Source organism: Podarcis melisellensis, assembly GCF_964234715.1.
Source record: "Podarcis melisellensis genome assembly, chromosome: 12".
NCBI classification, from domain to species: domain Eukaryota; kingdom Metazoa; phylum Chordata; class Lepidosauria; order Squamata; family Lacertidae; genus Podarcis; species Podarcis melisellensis.
This window is the reverse complement of record NC_138544.1, coordinates 5,691,045-5,705,227: the sequence shown is the minus strand read 5'-3', so window position 1 is coordinate 5,705,227 and position 14,183 is coordinate 5,691,045. Positions and strand designations below refer to the sequence as shown.

Sequence of the window (14,183 nt, the reverse complement as noted above, 5' to 3'; positions counted from 1 at the left end):
CCAGAGAGGAAGGGTGGCTTTCGTGGGAATTATGGTTTTGCGCCACCCCTAGCAGCATGTCTCCCAAAACCTTCCCACCGAACGAGAAGATGCATCTGAGTTAGTATGCTGACCTTGTCTCATCCACATCAAATGCACATACCTGATACTGGGGGAAAGAAGAAGAAGGAGTTGGCAAAGGAAGCTGCAGTGCACCAAACTGTTTTGTTCTTTCCAAACGGATATTCAAAGAGGGAATGAGGCCATGCAGTGAGACTATCCCCAAACTCTGAGAAATTTAAAAGGGTAATTTGCCTAGTCCTAGGCAATGGGTGTCTTCACTGACTCCGACTCCAGACAAGACTTTGCAGCTTCAATTCCCAGCTCCTGCAATGGAAAAACTAAGGGGGAAGGAGATGCTTAATTCTTCCCTTTTGCAAACACTCCCCCCCCCCAATTTTCCCACAGGGTTACAGAACAGTGTTGATGAGTAAGCACAGGTTTCCAAGTGGCAGCTGAGACAGGGCTGCTCTATAGCGTGAACTTGGGTCCTCAAATACCGAAGAACAACATTCCACTTTTGCCAAGTACCTCGGAGAAGTTTGGACATGGTAGCTCTGCGAGAAGAGCGAACTAAATTAAATTAGAAAGTTGCGCTTATTTCTCTGGGGAGGCGGGGGAAATGGGTAGAGATTTGACCCAACACAACATTTTACTGTTGACTTTTGCACCCTTCAATAACCCTAACATTCAGCAAAACCAAAACACATTTGCCCATAAAACTAAAATCAGGCAGTTGCCACGCTGGCATGTATAAATGCAAAGCTAGCACAGATGGAATTAATAGACACAACATTTTATTAAAACACACACACACACACCCTGAAGTTAAGCTGTTGTTTCCACCAACCTCGCACAAATGTGTTTCTTTTTTTCTTTCTCTCTTTCTTCATTCATTATTGTTTTAAATGTAAAGAACAGAAAGCATTTGTTTTCCTCCCCCATCCCAACCGTCTTATGATTGGCAGCATTTGAAGGGAACGGAACAAAGGACGCCCCACACACCACAAGAAACAAAGCCCTTCTTACACAACAATTCAGCATGACTGCTTCCTATAAGCAACCTCAGACGTACCGCCCTCTCTTTTTGAAAACGACAGAGGAGTGTAGAATTACATCCGGGCGTACAATTAAAAAGGAGTTCCTGTACTTTTGAAGAGATTATTGTCCACACAGAACTAAACACCAAGAGTCCCTTCTGTCTATATAGGTTCAACCTGCCCCAATGGCCAAGCATGGCTCTTTCAGTGCAGAGGGTTTTTGAGCATGCCAAAGTGGGCAAGGGCATCAGCACCTGGTGAATCGGCACCTTCCTCTTCTTATTCATGTGCAAAGGCCTCCGTGTGACCCCACATGGAACTGAAAACTACCAGTAAAGCTGAAAATGAAATCTCACTACCCTGGGTTTATGGTAACTCCAACAGGGATGCATAAAACAAGAGAAATGATCAGATTTCGTGATAGGTCACAGCAATGCACTCATCTGATGATGAAAGCCACTTGTGAACAGGAGTCTTTTAGGCCCCAAATCTCACCTTCTTAACTTTGGGAGCTTTGAAAAGATATACAAGGATAACCTTTGGGAAGGAAATCTCTATTACACGATCCTTAATTCAAGAAGATATGCCTCAAGATACACAGGTTCTTGCCCACTCTTGGCCACAAGGACATCTTGTACTTGAGGAAATTGTTACAGATAGGTAGCCGTGTTGGTCTGCCATAGTCAAAACAAAAAAATTCCTTCCAGTAGCACCTTAAAGACCAAACAAGAGCCTGCAATAAACCCAGATGCCAACTTTGCTGCCACATACACCCGGACAACACCATTACTGGCCCCAACAACATCACACATACCACCTCGGGACTATTTAATTGCTCATCGTCTAACATTGTGTATGCCATCAAATGCCAACAGTGTCCTTCAGCTCTCTATATTGGACAAACAGGCCAGACCTTATGCCAAAGAATAAACGGACATAAATCGGACATCAGGAATCACAAGACAGAGAAACCAGTAGGAGAACACTTCAATCTCCCAGGACATTCTATAAAAGATCTCAAAGTAGCTGTTTTACTACAAAGGAATTTCAGAAATAGACTGGAAAGAGAAGCTGCTGAATTGCAACTTATTACCAAACTTAAAACCATGGAGAGACCTGGTCTGAACAAAGACATTGGATTCTTATCTCATTATACATGACAAAGCCATTTTTCACCTTCTCTTTTTTTTATAATCTTTATTAAGGTTTTTCAATATGAATACATAGTTGGTTCACAATACAATATCTGCCATAACATATTTTCACAACTTCTCTGGACTTCCTCTCATCTCCCTCTCCCATTTTCATCATAAAAAAGGAATTTTCCAGCAATTTATCATCTTGTTTGCATTTTATGTCCCACTATCTTAATTTATAATCTAATAGTTCTCCAAATGGTTCACATTTTCTCAATCTCACTTGTCTTCCTAATTCTATCTAATTTAGTGGTGCCCGATTGTTTATGATTTAGCAACCTACTTAACATTCAGCCAAATTACAATATTTTTGTAAGTAAATCTTGAATTTCTTCCAGTCTTCTTCCATCCTCTCTTCTCCCAGGTCTCGAATTCTGCCCGTCATCTCGGCCAGTCCCATATAGTCTATCAGTTGCATCTGCCAATCTTCCAGTGTGGGGAAATCTTGAGTTTTCCAGTGCTTCGCTAGGAATCCTTGCTGCTGTTGTTGCATACATGAAAAAGGTTCGGTCCTTCCTTGCCACCCCTTGGCCGACAATGCCCAGAAGAAAGGCCTCTGGTTTCCATTTTTCACCTTCTTACCCCTTGCTTTTTCCTGTAAGACCTATTGCAGTCGTTAAGAGTCGTCAACAGGCTCATCACAGCTATCTGCCAATCACCCATTCCCACCACCCTTCTGAGTAATACCCCTCCCCACCTTCTCACTATATAGAAGGGTCTGGTAACTTCTGTTTCAGTGTATCTGAAGAAGTGTGCATGCACACGAAAGCTCATACCAAGAACTAACTTAGTTGGTCTTTAAGGTGCTACTGGAAGAAATTTTTTGTTTTGAGGAAATTGAACAGATCTGGTTTCTTTCTGGACTGAAATCCAGAATCAGATCAGTCTATAGCTGCTATAGGTAGATACTGCCGCTCAGGAATGATAACTCCAATTAACAGGCCTGTCTACCTTTACATCACCAAACAAGAACATTTCATCCCACTGTTTTGCATTCGCAGCGCATTCCTGAGAAAATACGTATTTTCAAATTGTTGGATATAATGGCCACGTTCACACATCACACTTCAACCAAACTATTGATTTAGCAGGAACATTTTGGCTGGTGAGGAGGAAATTGCAGCCACTTTGCTCCTTCCGGGGCTGTTTGGTGTGGCCTGGCAGCTCAGCCAAGGTTTGGTTTCGCACAGGGCTGGAAAACCAGATGTCGCTGGACTCCCAACTCCCATCAGCCCTAGCCAGCCACTTCAGGGATGGGAGTTGTGGGGCAGCAACATCTGGAGGGCCAAAGGCTCCTCAGACCTGGTTAAGCACATCATCCAAACTCAGGAACGTGTAGGGCAACCAATGTCCCTCCTCAAATGTGGATGATGGGGAACATAAGCAATGGCAAGGGCCAAATACAGCCCCACTCGGCCACCCCACATGACTCTACATAGTTCCATCCTTATTTCAGACATCGTGATTATCACAATGCTGAAAACCAGGTATCGCCCATCCCTCCCACACACTTCTGTATCCCTCACCCAGGCAAACGAGAGACATTATCATGGTTCAAAGAGACATTCCAGGTAGGCAAGAGCACTTGAGGGTGGCATGAAGCTGTGCCAGGTGAAAAGTGTGGCCCAGGCAGAAGGTAAATGGCCTGAGGAAGGAGCTGGGCCTGGGGAAGAGGTTCAGACAGAGAGGCTTGGGGGGGATGCATTCGGACCCTGGGGCTGAGGTTGCACACCCTTGTTTTACCCCTAATAGGGTAAAGGGACCCCTGACCGTTAGGTCCAGTCGCGGACGACTCTGGGGTTGCGGCGCTCATCTCACTTTATTGGCCGAGGGAGCCGGCGTACAGCTTCCGGGTCACATGGCCAGCATGACTAAGCCGCTTCTGGCGAACCAGAGCAGCGCATGGAAACACCGTTTACCTTCCCGCCAGAGCGGCACCTATTTATCTACTTGCACTTTGACGTGCTTTCGAACTGCTAGGTTGGCAGGAGCAGGGCCTGAGCAACGGGAGCTCACCCCGTCGTGGGAATTCGAACCGCCAACCTTCTGATCAGCAAGTCCTAGGCTCTGTGGTTTAACCCACAGCGCCACCCGCGTCCCTTTTACCCCTAATAACTTCCCCCAATTTCTGAAGTAGCAAACACTCATTACTCTTATGTGAGGACATATAGGGTTGCAGGCTAAGCAAAGATTCACACCCACAACCAAAAAAGGAAATTAAACATCACAGATAGAAGACTGGTGAAAATGCCTCTATTCTGATGGTAGTTATTCCTGCTTTCCCACTAACAATGTTCTATTTACCATGAGCAAACAGCAGCAGTTTAGTTTCTTCATTATTCTTAAAGGAGGGCTGGATGGAACCTTTATTTTTTGTAGAGAAGGTGGAAATGCTAGACCAGGCTTGTCCTCCACCTTATTCTTTTCATTTCGCACTCTGAGTTGAACAGCAAGGTTTGGAAGCCAACCTTTTATTGAAAATCCTGCACCAGCACAAAAACAGACAAAATAGTCGTACTGGGAGCGCAGTTGCAACTCGGAGGAGATTGACAGCTGGTCCTGTTCAGGACAGTTAACACAGCAGGGGCTTCTTATGTCAGGCAACAGAAGCCGCCTCTCTAGACAACACGCAGCAAAAGAATTCTCAATTATGCTAGAGTACTTTCAGCTTGCGGCTTCTGTAGTTTCAAGAGACGCTGCTACTGATTTTGCCTCTAATACTAGACAACAATTTCCCCTGATTCACAAACATAAAGGGGCAGAGAGGTTCTAGCAAGATGTGCTGCTACCCACAGCCCAGAACTCTGCACACATGTTTTTGGAAGGTTACTTGTAGTTAAAAGATACTGAAGTTAGTGCTCACTCCAACTCTGTTTAAATCGAAACAGGGAAAATTTGCTATTGGCTTCAGTTACTCTAGGAGCCCATAATTCATTAAAGTCATAAAAACTAAAATAATATATCTAACAATTATCCCATGGTGTGGATACACATCTTGTATTCTACTTGGGAAGAACAGAACAAAGGTACAGTGGTACCTCGGGTTACATACGCTTCAGGTTACATATGCTTCAGGTTACAAACTCCGCTAACCCAGAAATAGTGCTTCAGGTTAAGAACTTTGCTTCAGGTTGAGAACAGAAATCATGATCCGGTGGCGCGGCGGCAGCGGGAGGCCCCATTAGCTAAAGTTGTGCTTCAGGTTGAGAACAGTTTCAGGTTAAGTACAGACCTCCGGAACGAATTAAGTACTTAACCCGAGGTACCACTGTATTAACTTGGTAGAACAAACTTGCTACAGGAAACACCAATATTTTTCATAGCACCCAATTTGACCTGCAACAGAACCTTCTCCATTCAAGAGGTCAACAGTTAGAACAGAAATACTCTGATCTAAAATTGATAATTACACTCCACTTCTAGTTTATGGAAATTTATAAGGTGGTGAAACTGTTCCTGGGCTTGGCCACTTCAGACGGCAGGTGGACACTGTGTAATCGAATGCTATCCTATTAAAATAAAGCAAAACCCTACACAGAGAAAATAAAATCCAAGGAAGAAAAAAATCTAGCTGAAATTCTGATGCAGGAAGTTTTTCAGATGTGCCCAGGAGCAAATTTTTAGCACCTCACCTGCTGCTTGTGTGAAAACAAGGCCAGAGAAAGAAGGGAAGTCAACCATCCAGCGCTTTCCAAATGGGTAGAAACAAAGAGCACAGGGACCACACTATTTAAAAGCACCAATATGCAGACATTTGAGAGTATAGTTGTATGTATGGTTGTATTGTTTAAAAACTAAAGTGGTTTGGTCTGATCTCAGGATTCAGTTGTTGTCCATGTATTTAAATAATATACAGTAAATATGTTACTGATACCTGTTCTTCTACATACAACTACAATAATAAAAATACAATTAATAACAATAATTCAAAAAGCCTTATGCAATTATGGCTAAAACTAGGGGAGACTTAATGGAGGAATTACTCAAACAATCATTAAAAGCTTGTTGAAGCTTTCCAAGATGCATGCTTTCCCATGTCTCTTGAAAGGAGATTAGGTAATAGGCCTGACAGTTAAGATTGAAAAGTTTTTCAGAGCTGCGTTGCCACAACTAAAAAGACCCTGTCTCTCATGCACACTCTCCAAACCTCAAAGACTGCTCAAGAGATCTTTAATGCAACCTGGTTCCAGATTAACACCAGAACTTCAAACTTGGCATGGAAAAAAACCAGGTGACCAAAGAAGCTGATTTAAGCCCCAAGTTACCGGTATATGCTCTGATAGGAAAGCACCAGATAAAAGCCTCATCATTGCATTTTGGATCAACTAAAATTTCTGGGCTTTTTTGAAAAGCAGCTTCATGAAAACAACATTGCACGAATTTAGTCTGGAGGTAACTACAGCAATGGATATCTGAAAATATGTTCCCAAAGTTATTATACTTTGAGATGAGCATAAGAGAGCTGGGATGTAAAAGAGCTAAATTACAAGTTTTTGTTTAATTTTATTCACTGCAGTCCAATATGTTGGCAATTAATTTAATGTTTTAATGAGCTAGAATGGCTTAAGCAGGTGTTTAATAGAGATGCTTAGTCAGTTATTATTAAGTTCCTGATATTTTATAGACCGTGATGCCGGGAAAACGGCAGACTGCATACAGAAATTTCCATTATCTCAATTTATCAGCAATCTCTGTAATTATTTTTCAAGGAAAGCAATATGAAATGAAGTGCCAAAAAGCTTATTAATCCAATTTCTTTCTCATGGGCATAAAAGGGTGTTTATAGCCTCTCCTCCTGCACACCCCATTATTTAAAATGGATGGTGCACAGTTTAAAAGACAGAAATTCACCTTTGCCCTTTGTACGCACAATTCATTAAAGACTTCCATAACGCTTAGCATTTGTGTATTGCTTTAGTGTTCAAACTGCTTTAGATTCATTCTCTCAGTAACCCTTTCAACCATCCAATAAGACAGGTCACTCTTATCCACATATTACAGACGGGTGGCTAAGCAACAGCAACTTGCCCGAAGCTGCCTGCAGCCTTCATTAGGGCTGGTTTCCAACATCGTGATATGTCACCAGATAAACATTGTGATATATTGATATATCACGATGTTTGAATTAAGGATGGAGCTATCTATGTAGAGGCATTGGTCGGCTTCACGGTTTTCCCCACATTGTGATTTTTGCATAGCACACACGATTCACAATATATTGCCAGGTCAAAAATTATGAAACCGATATCATGATATGGACTTCAAATCAGTTTTGGATGATATATTGATGTATCGCCCAGCCCTGGCCTTCGCAGCCAAGGTGACGCTTGAACCAGGGATTTTCTTACCTGCTACAATACACTGGATCTCTGTTGTTTTGTTGGCTCAGAGAGTTATAGGGATATGACAAGTCATGTACAGTGGTACCTTGGTTCTCGAACGTAATCCATTCCGGAAGTCCGCTCAACTTCCAAAATGTTCGAAAACCAAGGCGCGGCTTTTGATTGGCGCAGACACCCCAGAAACAATAGCCAACAGCCGCATCAGACGTTCAGCTTCTGAAAATAGTTCAAAAACCGGAACACTTACTTCCGGGTTTTCAGCGTTTGGGAGCCAGTTTGTTCGTCAACTAAGCCATTTGAGAACCAAGGTTTTACTGTAGTTCAGTCTCATGCCCCTTCGAAACCTGCATGTATTTCTTGTAAGCAGCTCCAGCAATTCTGCTCACCCCACTGCCATGTGCCCTGCACCACTACATGCATCTAGCGGCTCTAAAAACGGACTATGCGCTGCATTCTGTTTTGTTACCGTGCTTTCACATAAAACCATCTGTGCGCTAACGTTCACTATAAGCCACTCTCACGCACAACAACACTGGCTTGATTTGGGGAAGTTGGGAGGTGGGGGAGCAAAACAATGATAACACTGGGGTTACCGTACTTTTCCGTCTGTAAGACGCTGCCTTGTATACGACACCCCCCTCCATCATTTGGGGGACTACATTTTAAGAAAATGAGGGGAGATGGCCCAAAGTTGTTGAGCCTCTCCTCCCCCCCACGCAGCTCCTGGCAAGAAACCCACCCTGGATTGTTTCCCGTGTGCAGCGACATCGGGTGAATTTGCGTTCCCTCCAGCCCCCCGGTTTGTAGGAGCGCAACCTTCCCCGGTGCCGCCACACAGGGGAAACGATCCGGGGAGTGCTTCCCGCGCGCAGCGGCATCGGGTGACCCCAGTTTTTTGACGTGATTTTTGAGTCAAAAAATCTCGTCCAATACACGGAAAAATACGGTAATTTACATTAAGAAGAGTGGTATTATACCAACAAAAACAGAGTGGCTTGCCAAATTATTGGAGTACTACAATATATCCAAAACAATGGGAGAAATTGGAAGGATCTCAAAAGCGAAGATAGACAGGGACTGGAAGGCGTTTAAAGGATACTTGCAAAACCATATTGAAAAATCAGAACTCCTATTAGAATAAACAAGTTCCATTTTAAATACTGAAATACTAAATAAGATGGATAACAATGTGTAATAGAAAAAGAAGCATGACATTAGGTTAAAGGTGTGTGAAAGAAAGTAATAGAAGTGGAAAGAAATTGCAGTTGAGTAGATTGGAAGTCTAACACAAAGGGGGGGTGAGGGGGGGTGGATGGTGACGGGAAAAGGAATTATCTGTGGGATTGAGCGTAGGTATGTTTGAACACTTTTAAGGATTGTATGAAATGTATGTTTGTATGCTTGTATATTTGCAGTATGTGTTTACTAATGCTGAATTATTTTAATAATAAAAACTTTTAAAAATCAAAAAAGAAGAGTCCAGTTGGATCAGTCCAATCTAGTTACAGAATCATAGACCTCACAGCCTCTTAACCTACCTCACAGGGTTGTTGTGCGGATTAACCATGTACTCATTGGGGGTGGGAAAGGTGGCATATGAATGCAATAAAAATGTCCTTCTGCTTACCCGCTTAAGGAAGCTGGAGGTGCCAGCCAGATGGCGATGTCAGTCACTAGCCTGACACCCAGAGATCTCCATGTGGTCGCAGCTGGAATCCAATCAAATGCCCCAGGACCTTGTTGTGAGGTCTGTGTGCTAAGCTTGCAGTAGCATAGTTCTACTCTGACAACACAGACCTTCAGGTACCTAAACAGAGTCCCTGTTGTGAAGAGCCATTGTGATGCCTGAAAGACAGCTTGGCTCTGGAATCCTCGACAAAGTCCGCATGACTCAGCTCAAAGCGGAAGAAACGTTACGGAGCACGTTAGTAAGAATGATCTCGAGAAACCGCTTCAGTGTTTCCCAGGCAGATGCAGAATGTAACCAATTTCACCCGCCCCACCTTCCGCTAGCTGCTACCACAAGCCTACACAAGGAGGAACCCACTAACTGAAAACAGCTTTCCAGGGGGTTCAGTAAGCCTCCGGTTTTTCCTGCCTGTGGCTACAAAAGCCAGATTGGTCAATCACCTGAAAAGTCACAACACTTGGTTCTCCAGCAGCCTGCCCTTCGGTTTAGTGGGTCCCCCGTCCTGCAGGTCTCGTTTCCTTTTGGCTTCTTCCACCAAAAACGAACTACCGTTCCGCTTAATCTGCTTCATAGCCTGAAACACCTTTAAGCAAAATGATGGGTTTTCATGTTGGAAACATCGGAAGCTGACTTCTAAAACTCAAAATTGCGGCAGCAATATTCACGTCGGGACTTTAGTGGCCATTAATACCTGCTGCTTCCCTGGTCCATTGAAGTCCGCTGATGTGCAACTTTCAGAGCTACAGCATTTCTCCTGTAGCTATCACTCATTTAAACAATACTTGGGGCCAATACTTAGAGCTCCTCATGTTTCATTCACGGCATAATCCTGTATGCCTTCAGATAGTAATACAACAAAAGCCACTGTCAGCAGCAAAGAGATAATGAGTGTTTTTGTCAAGACTACTGAAAAGCATCTTGTATTATGCAAACATTTCAGTAATAAGAAAAGAAGACTGCATATCCCTACATAATATTGTAGCAAGTGGTTCAAAATCTGCTTGCCGAACAGTATTAATTTCTCTTGAACGTCATATTAAGAAGACTAATGCAGCTAGTTTTCAATGGCAGCCTGTGCAAATACTTAAAGAGCCAAGATAATGCCTTATCAGCAATTTGGCTAACAAAACCTCTTAGCAGTGGTTAACAATTGAAGAACAGGCTTCCCCACCAGAGCCGAATTCCTTCCCTCAATGCAGAGTTAAGAGGTTCATCAACACGTACAATATTATTGATATTTATTTGTAAAGAGTAAGATGAGAGATCCCCGCCCCTAGGGGCTTACAATCCAGAAATCAAAATAAGGGATAAAAAGGGATTATAAGGTTGAAACACTTAGCTGCTTAACCAGCATCAGAGACAACAGCTTGCAATAGGAAATAGAACTAATTGTGACCCAGCTACACAGTTTTATCTCTTCACTGAACTACAATTCTCACATTTTTCTTCACTTTCCACTGCCAGTTAATTGTCCCTTATCCTTTCCTGGTTTCTCTAGTCAAGCTCTCTTCTCTGCCTCCTCAACTGTCCATTTAGCTGCAAGGTGCATAGGAAATATTCATCTGTGAAAAGTATTACACTGGAATTCAAAACCCATGTCAAGTTATGCCCTTAGATTATAAACCGCATTCCATTTTTATATTCAGTACAAGTTACTACAAGTGTTACCGGGGGGGGGGGGCACACAGCCTGAAATGGTAGCAAGAGGAATATAAATTTTTAGATGCCTTAGAAAAGGTTATCTTGACTTGAAGCAAGACGAAGGGCAAATTTTCTGCTGAATTGGACAGACACTACAATAAGCAATGAGTTAAGTTACAGGGGAGTCAAAGGAAGAAATTTCTGCTTCTGGAAACATCAAGGAATGGACAGAATTAAAGTTAAGAAAACACAAGAGCCAGGAGCAGTTTGTCCCGGATTTGAGGACCGACCTACAGTGGTGCCCCGCTAGACGAATGCCTCGCAAGACGAAAAACCCGCAAGACGAAAGGGTTTTTCGGTTTTTGCGACGCTTCGCTAGACGATTTTCCCTATGGGCTTGCATCGCAAGACGAAAGCCCATAGGGAAATCTCGGGGACCTTTTTTTAAATGCTGGCGGTGGGGAGCAAAGCCTTCTCCCCCCCCTCTGGACTTCAGAAGAGGTCCAGGAAGGCCGGCGGGGGCGAAAGGCTTTGCTCCCCACCGCCAGCATTTTAAAAGCGGTCCGGGATAGCAGGGAAGCGCTTCCCGCTATCCCGGACGGCTTTTGAAGGCAGGCAGGGGGGGCAAAGACTTTTGCCCCCCCTGCCTGCCTAACCGGGGGCTTTTAAATCGCCCCGGGACTGTCCGGGGCGATTTAAAAGCCCCCGGACGGCTTTTGAAGCCTCCCCCCGCCGCCCGGCTTCGGGGCATCGTCCCGATGCCGGGCGGTGGGGCAGGAACGCCTCCCCCCGCCACCCGGCATCGGGGCATCGTCCCGATGCCGGGCGGTGGGGCAAGAACGCCTCCCCCAGCCGCCCGGCTTCGGGGCATCGTCCCGATGCCGGGCGGTGGGGCAGGAACGCCTCCCCCAGCCGCCCGGCATCGGAACGATGTCCCGAAGCCGGGCGGCCGGGCGGGAAAGCCTCCCCCAGCCGCCCGGCTTCGGGGCATCGTCCCGATGCCGGGCGGTGGGGCAGGAACGCCTCCCCCAGCCGCCCGGCATCGGAACGATGTCCCGAAGCCGGGCGGCCGGGCGGGAAAGCCTCCCCCAGCCGCCCAGCTTCGGGGCATCGTCCCGATGCCGGGCGGTGGGGCAGGAACGCCTCCCCCAGCCGCCCGGCATCGGAACGATGTCCCGAAGCCGGGCGGCCGGGCGGGAAAGCCTCCCCCAGCCGCCCGGCTTCGGGGCATCGTCCCGATGCCGGGCGGTGGGGCAGGAACGCCTCCCCCAGCCGCCCGGCATCGGAACGATGTCCCGAAGCCGGGCGGCCGGGCGGGAAAGCCTCCCCCAGCCGCCCGGCTTCGGGGCATCGTCCCGATGCCGGGCGGTGGGGCAGGAACGCCTCCCCCAGCCGCCCGGCATCGGGGCATCGTCCCGATGCCGGGCGGTGGGGCAAGAACGCCTCCCCCAGCCGCCCGGCTTCGGGGCATCGTCCCGATGCCGGGCGGTGGGGCAGGAACGCCTCCCCCAGCCGCCCGGCATCGGAACGATGTCCCGAAGCCGGGCGGCCGGGCGGGAAAGCCTCCCCCAGCCGCCCGGCTTCGGGGCATCGTCCCGATGCCGGGCGGTGGGGCAGGAACGCCTCCCCCAGCCTCCCGGCATCGGAACGATGTCCCGAAGCCGGGCGGCCGGGCGGGAAAGCCTCCCCCAGCCGCCCGGCTTCGGGGCATCGTCCCGATGCCGGGCGGTGGGGCAGGAACGCCTCCCCCAGCCGCCCGGCATCGGAACGATGTCCCGAAGCCGGGCGGCCGGGCGGGAAAGCCTCCCCCAGCCGCCCGGCATCGGGGCATCGTCCCGATGCCGGGCGGTGGGGCAAGAACGCCTCCCCCAGCCGCCCGGCTTCGGGGCATCGTTCCGATGCCGGGCGGTGGGGCAGGAACGCCTCCCCCAGCCGCCCGGCATCGGAACGATGTCCCGAAGCCGGGCGGCCGGGCGGGAAAGCCTCCCCCAGCCGCCCGGCTTCGGGGCATCGTCCCGATGCCGGGCGGTGGGGCAGGAACGCCTCCCCCAGCCGCCCGGCATCGGGGCATCGTCCCGATGCCGGGCGGTGGGGCAAGAACGCCTCCCCCAGCCGCCCGGCTTCGGGGCATCGTCCCGATGCCGGGCGGTGGGGCAGGAACGCCTCCCCCAGCCTCCCGGCATCGGAACGATGTCCCGAAGCCGGGCGGCCGGGCGGGAAAGCCTCCCCCAGCCGCCCGGCTTCGGGGCATCGTCCCGATGCCGGGCGGTGGGGCAGGAACGCCTCCCCCAGCCGCCCGGCATCGGAACGATGTCCCGAAGCCGGGCGGCCGGGCGGGAAAGCCTCCCCCAGCCGCCCGGCTTCGGGGCATCGTCCCGATGCCGGGCGGTGGGGCAGGAACGCCTCCCCCAGCCGCCCGGCTTCGGGGCATTGTCCCGATGCCGGGCGGTGGGGCAGGAACGCCTCCCCCAGCCGCCCGGCATCGGAACGATGTCCCGAAGCCGAGCGGCGGGGTGAGAAAGCCTTTGTCCCCCCTGCCTGCCTTCCCAGGGGCTTTTAAATCGCCCCGGACAGCGGAGAAGTCCTCCGCTGTCCCGGGCGATTTTAAAATGCCGCCCGCCAGAAGAGGTCGGGGGAAGGCGTTTTCCATAGGAACGCATTAATTGATTTTCAATGCATTCCTATGGAAAACCGTGCATCGCAAGACGAAAAACTCGCAAGACGAAGAGACTTGCGGAACGAATTAATTTCGTCTTGCGAGGCACCACTGTAGTTCTATTTATCATGTTCTTATTCTGCCTTTCCTCCAAAGTCCTCAGGGCAGCCTATTCATTTTTATCTTCACAGGCCCCCTGTGGGGCAGGGCAGGTGAAGAGACTGTGACTGTTTGAAACACTTTTTTTCTGTTATTCCAGCTGCGGTAGTTCAGGGGTGGGGAATCTTGCACCCAGGGGCCAAATGTTGACCCATCGCTGTCATGCAGGCCCTCCCTTAAAATTCCCCGTGTGAGAATGTGGCTCTCAGGACCAAAAATCCTGCCTCCCAGCCCCTGCTCTGACGGAACGTTTATTGCATCCAGACCCAATTCTGGGGGGACTTTTTGCGCACACAAAGCAGAGCCTCTCTTACGCCTCAATCCTATGCGCATGTACCTGGAAGCAAGACACAGCGGGCCTTGCATCTGAGTAAACGCACGTAGGGATGCACTGCTCACAACTGGAACCACGACTTTCCC

At 48.3% G+C, this 14,183-nt stretch overlaps 1 protein-coding gene across 3 annotated transcripts in view; it reads right to left on the bottom strand.

Moving 5' to 3' along the window:
* ELMO1 (engulfment and cell motility 1) overlaps positions 1-14,183 on the bottom strand; it is a 312,564-nt gene that overhangs the window by 280,782 nt on the left and 17,599 nt on the right. Inside the window, exon 1 of one of the 3 annotated variants that reach the window (XM_081931086.1) lies at positions 9,245-9,371. The exons of the other annotated variants lie outside the window; for them this stretch is intronic. The gene's annotated coding sequence lies outside the window, so the exon portion shown is untranslated. Of the gene's footprint in view, positions 1-9,244; positions 9,372-14,183 lie in introns of those variants that run through there. 3 annotated transcript variants of the gene reach the window in all.